Source organism: Lithobates pipiens, unplaced genomic scaffold, assembly GCF_037356315.1.
Source record: "Lithobates pipiens isolate NorthernLeopardFrog02 unplaced genomic scaffold, aLitPip1_a1.2 Scaffold_18, whole genome shotgun sequence".
NCBI lineage: Eukaryota > Metazoa > Chordata > Amphibia > Anura > Ranidae > Lithobates > Lithobates pipiens.
The window spans coordinates 150,885,704-150,893,061 of record NW_027507758.1 but is presented as its reverse complement, the minus strand read 5'-3'; positions in this window follow the sequence as shown (position 1 = coordinate 150,893,061).

Genomic DNA, 7,358 nt, shown 5'->3' with positions numbered 1-7,358 from the left:
CAGTTAGGGTTAGCCCCCTTTAGTTCTAATGTACCCCCCTAACCCCCCCAATAAAGGTTTAACCCCGTGATCACCCCCCGTCGCCAGTGTCACTAAGGCTGGGTTCACATTGCAGCGGTTTATGAGAACGAATGTGATTCGCACCGCACTGCAGTGCAAATCACATCCGATCTCTGTGCGATTCGAGTTCAGCCATTCGCCGCACCCGCCGCACCCGCCACACCCGCCGCACCCGCCGCAAATTCGCACGGGACCCTTTTTTTGGCCCGCAGCAGAATCGGATCGCATGGGTGTTCACACCATGCGATCCGAGTTTGCAGATCGCACTGCGATATGCGAACTGATCTGGGGGTGTCAGTAACATTTCACTGACACTCCCAGCAGTTCGCATAGGGCAGTGTGAACTGCCGCCTGGAGGCATGCGATGCGGGAACCCGCCGCGGATTCGCGGCGTTCCCGCATCGCTCCAGTGTGAACCCAGCCTAATAAGCGATCATTTTTCTGATCGCCGTATTAGTGTCACAGGTGACGCTAGTTAGGCAGGTAGGTATTTAGGTTCGCCGCAGCTTTTTATAGCGCTAGGGACCCCCATATACTACCGCATAAAGCCCCCTGATTGCCCCCTAGTTAACCCTTTCACCAGTGATCACCATATAACTGTTACAGGTGACGCTGGTTGGTTAGTTATTTTTTTATAGTTTCAGGGCACCCGCCATTTATTACCTAATAAAGGTTTAACCCCCTGATCACCCGGCAGGTGTCATTTGTGACTAATAACTGTTAGGGCAGTTAGGGTTAGCCCCCTTTAGTTCTAAGGTACCCCCCTAACCCCCCCAATAAAGGTTTAACCCCGTGATCACCCCCCGTCGCCAGTGTCACTAAGGCTGGGTTCACATTGCAGCGGTTTATGAGAACGGATGTGATTCGCACCGCACTGCAGTGCAAATCACATCCGATCTCTGTGCGATTCGAGTTCAGCTATACAGATAGTATGGCTGAATTCGTGTCGCACCCGCCGCACCCGCCGCAAACTCGCACGGGACCCTTTTTTTGGTCCGCAGCAGAATCGGATCGCATGGGTGTTCACACCATGCGATCCAAGTTTGCAGATCGCACTGCGATATGCGAACTGATCTGGGGGTGTCATTAACATTTCACTGACACTCCCAGCAGTTCGCATAGGGCAGTGTGAACTGCCGCCGGGAGGCATGCGATGCGGGAACCCGCCGCGCATTCGTGGCGTTCCCGCATCGCTCCAGTGTGAACCCAGCCTAATAAGCGATCGTTTTTCTGATCGCTGTATTAGTGTCACAGGTGACGCTAGTTAGGCAGGTAGGTATTTAGGTTCGCCGCAGCTTTTTATAGCGCCAGGGACCCCCATATACTACCGCATAAAGCCCCCTGATTGCCCCCTAGTTAACCCTTTCACCAGTGATCACCATATAACTGTTACAGGTGACGCTGGTTGGTTAGTTATTTTTTTATAGTTTCAGGGCACCCGCCATTTATTACCTAGTCTCACTAGTGTACCCCTAAATTTAGGGGTGTCTACTTTCTAAAATGGGGTCATTTGGGGGGGGGGGGTTTGTGCCATCTTGGCATTTTATGGCCTTCAAAACTGTAACGCCCTTAGAAAGCCTGAAGGCGGTGCTTGGTTTTTGGGGCCCCGTACGCGGCTAGGCTCCCAAAAAGTCCCACATATGTGGTATCCCCGTACTCAGGAGAAGCAGCAGAATTTATTTTGGGGTGTCATTTCACATATGCCCATGGCATGCGTGAGCAATATATCATTTAGTGACAACTTTGTGAAAAAAAAAAAAAGTTTGTAATTTTCCCGCAACTTGTGGCAAAATATAAAATATTCCATGGACTCAACATGCCTCTCAGCAAATAGCTTGGGGTGTCTACTTTCTAAAATGGGGTCATTTGTGGGGGTTTTGTGCCATCTTGGCATTTTATGGCCTTCAAAACTGTAATAGGTAGTGAGAAGTGAACTCAAAAAATTACGCCCTTAGAAAGCCTGAAGGCGGTGCTTGGTTTTCGGGGCCCCGTACGCGGCTAGGCTCCCAAAAAGTCCCACATATGTGGTATCCCCGTACTCAGGAGAAGCAGCAGAATTTATTTTGGGGTGTCATTTCACATATGCCCATGGCATGCATGAGCAATATATCATTTAGTGACAACTTTGTGAAAAAAAAAAAAAAAAAAAAAAAGTTTGTAATTTTCCCGCAACTTGTGGCAAAATATAAAATATTCCATGGACTCAACATGCCTCTCAGCAAATAGCTTGGGGTGTCTACTTTCTAAAATGGGGTCATTTGTGGGGGTTTTGTGCCATCTTGGCATTTTATGGCCTTCAAAACTGTAATAGGTAGTGAGAAGTGAACTCAAAAAATTACGCCCTTAGAAAGCCTGAAGGCGGTGCTTGGTTTTCGGGGCCCCGTACGCGGCTAGGCTCCCAAAAAGTCCCACATATGTGGTATCCCCGTACTCAGGAGAAGCAGCAGAATTTATTTTGGGGTGTCATTTCACATATGCCCATGGCATGCATGAGCAATATATCATTTAGTGACAACTTTGTGAAAAAAAAAAAAAAAAAAAAAAAGTTTGTAATTTTCCCGCAACTTGTGGCAAAATATAAAATATTCCATGGACTCAACATGCCTCTCAGCAAATAGCTTGGGGTGTCTACTTTCTAAAATGGGGTCATTTGTGGGGGTTTTGTGCCATCTTGGCATTTTATGGCCTTCAAAACTGTAATAGGTAGTGAGGCGTGAAATCAAAAATTTACGCCCTTAGAAAGCCTGAAGGCGGTGCTTGGTTTTCGGGGCCCTGTACGCGGCTAGGCTCCCAAAAAGTCCCACATATGTGGTATCCCCGTACTCAGGAGAAGCAGCAGAATTTATTTTGGGGTGTCATTTCACATACGCCCATAGCATGTGTGAGCAATATATCATTTAGTGACAACTTTGTGTAAAAAAAAAAAAATAATTTTTTTTTTGTCATTATTCAATCGCTTGAGGCAAAAAAATAAAATATTCAATGGGCTCAACATGCCTCTTATCAATTTCCTTAGGGGGTCTACTTTCCAAAATGGGGTCATTTGGGGGGGTTTTGTACTGCCCTGTCATTTTAGCACCTCAAGAAATGAGATAGGCAGTCGTAAACTAAAAGCTGCGTAAATTCCAGAAAACGTACCTTAGTTTGTAGATGTGACAACTTTTGCGCAAACCAATAAATATACAATTATTGACTTTTTTTTTACCAAAGACATGTGGCTGAATACATTTTGGCCTAAATGTATGACTAAAATTGAGTTTATTGGATTTTTCTAATAACAAAAAGTAGAAAATATCATTTTTTTTCAAAATTTGCGGTCTTTTTACGTTTATATCGCAAAAAATAAAAATCGCAGAGGCAATCAAATACCATCAAAAGAAAGCTCTATTTGTGGGAAGAAAAGGACGCAAATTTTGTTTGGGTACAACATTGCATGACCGCGCAATTACCAGTTAAAGCAGCGCAGTGCCAAAGTGTAAAAAGACCTCTGGTCATTTACCAGCAAAATGGTCCGGTCTGAAAGTGGTTAACAAGGGGGGCAATCACTTTTTCACACAGGGCCATGATGGTTTGGATTTTTTTTCACCTTTAATAATAAACACCTTCATTTACAAATTGCATTTTGTGTTTACTTGTGTTGTCCTTGACTATTGTTTAACCGCTTCCTGCCCGCCCTATAGCCGAATGCCGGCCTTCGGGCGGGCGGCTTCCCTCGCCTGGCCGTCCCTGGACGGCCAGGTGTTTACTTCCGCAATGCGCGCCGCCGGGGGCGCGCATCGCGGAAGTTTTGCACTCGCCGTGTCTCCCGGAGACAGGCGAATACAGATCGCCGTGAACGGCCAATCAAAGCGGCCGTTCACAGAGCGATCTAAGCTGCCAATAGGAGATGATCTCAAATGTAAACATATGAGATCATCTCCCATTGCCGTGTCTCTCTCTCCTCACACAGAGACAGCGTGTGAGGAGAGAGAGGATCTGTGAGTGAAACATTGTATCCGTATTGAGTACCAGTGCAAATTGTCAGCCCCAGTGCCAATTGTCAGCCCCAGTGCCAATTGTGAGCCCCAGTGCCAGTGCCATTTGTCAACCCAGTGCCATTTGTCAACCCAGTGCCATTTGTCAGCCCAGTGCCATCTGTCAGCCCAGTGCCATCTGTCAGCCCAGTGCCAGTGCCGCCAGTGCCACCTGCCAGCATCACCTGTCAGCGACAGTGCCAGCGACAGTGCCATCCGTCAGCCCCAGTGCCGTCAGCCCCAGTGCCGTCAGCCCCAGTGCCGTCAGCCCCAGTGCCGTCAGCCCCAGTGCCGCCAGTGCCAGTGCCGCCAGTGCCACCTACCAGCGCCAGTGCCAGCGCCACCTGCCAGCGCCAGTGCCACCTGCCAGTGCCATCCGTCAGCCCCAGTGCCATCACCCCAGTGCCGTCACCCCAGTGCCGTCACCCCAGTGCCGTCACCCCAGTGCCACCTACCAGTGCCAGCGCCACCTGCCAGTGCCAGTGCCAGTGCCACCTGCCAGTGCCACCTGCCAACGCCAGTGCCATCCTTCAGCCGAAGTGCCGTCAGCCCCAGTGCCGTCAGCCCCAGTGCCGTCAGCGCCAGTACCGTCAGCGCCAGTGCCGCCAGTGCCACCAGCGCCAGTGCCGCCAGTGCCACCTGCCAGCGCCATCTGCCAGCCGCACTGCCATCTGCCAGCCCCATTTGCCAGAGCAAATAGCCAGCACCATCTGCCAGTGCCATCTGTCAGCGACATCTGTCAGCGACATCTGCCAGCGACATCTGTCAGCGACATCTGTCAGCCCCATGTGCCTCCAGTGCCATCTGCCTCCAGTGCCATTTGTCAGTGCCACGTGTTGTCAGTGCCACCTGCCACGTCAGTGTCACCTGTAATCAGCGTCACCTGTCAGTGTCACCTGCCACATCAGCGTCACCTGTCAGTGTCATCTGCCAAATCAGCGTCACCTGTCAGTGTCATCTGCCAAATCAGCGTCACCTGTCAGTGTCACCTGCCACATCAGCGTCACCTGTCAGTGTCACCTGCCAAATCAGCGTCACCTGTCAGTGTCACCTGCCACATCAGCGTCTCCTGTCAGTGTCATCTGCCAAATCAGCGTCACCTGTCAGTGCCATTTGTGGTCAATAAAAATGTCACAAAGATTGTATTCAGCTGAGGAGGCATATGATATCCTTGCAGCCGACGAGAGCAACGGGGAGGTTTCCGCTTCGGATTCCTCCTCCTATTCAGATTCTGAGTCTGACGTGGACTACGAGCCTGTCCTCAGCAGCGGTACCATGACAGCCTCAGAGGAGGAAGATGATAGTCCGCCCGTCAGACGAAGGCGCACTGGTGAGGAGGCGGTACCATCCACCAGCACCGCAGAGCCATCCACCGGCAACCCAGTGCCATCCACCAGCACCACAGTACCTCGGCAAAGGCCACGTACAAGTGGGGTGTCAACTCGGCCCCAAAGGGTTAGGTCCCATGCCAGCCTTCCCTATTCCCTCCAGAACCCCTTGTGGCTTCCTCCTAACTCAGGAGAAGCCAACGTTCCCCCTTTCACTGCCAACCCAGGAGTCCAGGTGGACACACAAAATTTTTCCCTGATGGACTTTTTCCACCTAATTTTTACAGAGGACATGCTTGAATCCATTGTTGTCCAGTCCAACCTATATGCCCAACAATTTATTGAAAGCAACCCAACGTCCTCTTATGCCCGTCCCTACAAGTGGAGAGCCCTAACAGTGGAGGAGTTTAAAAATTTTTTGGGCCTCACATTTTGTATTGGACTAAACAATAAAAATGAAATACATGCATATTGGTCATCCCGCCCCATCTATCACATGCCCATCTTTTCCTCAATAATGTCCCGGACCAGATATCTAACGATAATGAGATTCCTACACTTTAATGACAATACCCAATGCCTTCCCCGGAATGACCCAAATTTTGATAAACTTTACAAAATTCGGCCGCTAATAAATTATTTTTCTCAGATGTTCCCCCAGTTGTTTACCCCAGACCAACACATATGTGTGGATGAGTCCCTGATCAAATTTTCTGGCAGGCTGGGCCTAAAGCAATTTATTCCCTCCAAAAGGGCCCGCTATGGGGTGAAAATGTATAAGTTGTGTGATCGAGCCACAGCGTATACATATTCCTTCATGGTATACGAAGGGAAGGACACCCAGCTACATCCCCCTAATTGCCCCGAATACATCGGATCGAGTGGAAAAGTTGTTTGGGAACTCATAAACCCACTCCTTGAGAAAGGCTACCATCTGTATGTGGACAATTTTTATACCAGTTTACCCCTGTTCCGCAACCTCCATAGAATGCAAACTCCAGCATGTGGCACCGTACGAACGAACCGGAAGGGCTTTCCTCAAAGCCTCGTCAACAAAAGGCTAAGAAAAGGCGAAGCGGCGAGCTTACGGAACGAGGAAATTTTGGCTGTGAAGTGGCGGGACAGAAGGGATGTCTACATGCTTTCTTCGATCCACAACAACACTTTTGTTGAGATCACCAGGAGGGATGGCCCAATACTAAAACCCACTTGTATCCATGAATACAACATGTTCATGGGGGGTGTCGACATGAACGACCAGATGCTCGAACCCTATCTTGCCACGAGAAGAACATACAAGTGGTATAAAAAAATTGCAATTTATTTCTTTAATTTGGCCATATACAACACGTATGTCATTTATCGTAAGTCCACAGAAAGACCCATACCCTTCCTTGGCTACCAGGAGGAAATCACCACTGCCCTTATTTACCCCAACGGCCCACCACAAAACATTCGATCCGATGTAATTAGCAGACTCTCTGAACGCCACTTTCCTGACAAAATCCCTCCCAAACCAACAGGCCGAAGATGTCAGAAAAAATGTCGGGTGTGCAGCAAACGAAGAGTGAGAAGAGACACCACTTATCACTGTGCCCAATGCCCTTCCCAACCAGGCCTCTGCATAGGTGACTGTTTCCGCCGTTACCATACTTTAGTGAATTATTAGTGAAGTATGGTAACCATAACCCTCACTTCCTGCTATTTACCTTCAAACCCCTTATGCCTCTGCTTGCTCTGTAACTGACCCTGGCTTGTTATTCGACCACGCTTCTGCCTACTGATTTTGTACATACCTCTGCCTGATCTGGAACTGACCCTGGCTTGTTGTTCGACCACGCTTCTGCCTACTGATTCTGTTTACGCCTCTGCCTGATCTGGAACTGACCCTGGACTGTTATTCGACCACGCTTCTGCCTACTGATTCTGTACATACCTCTGCCTGATCTGGAACTGA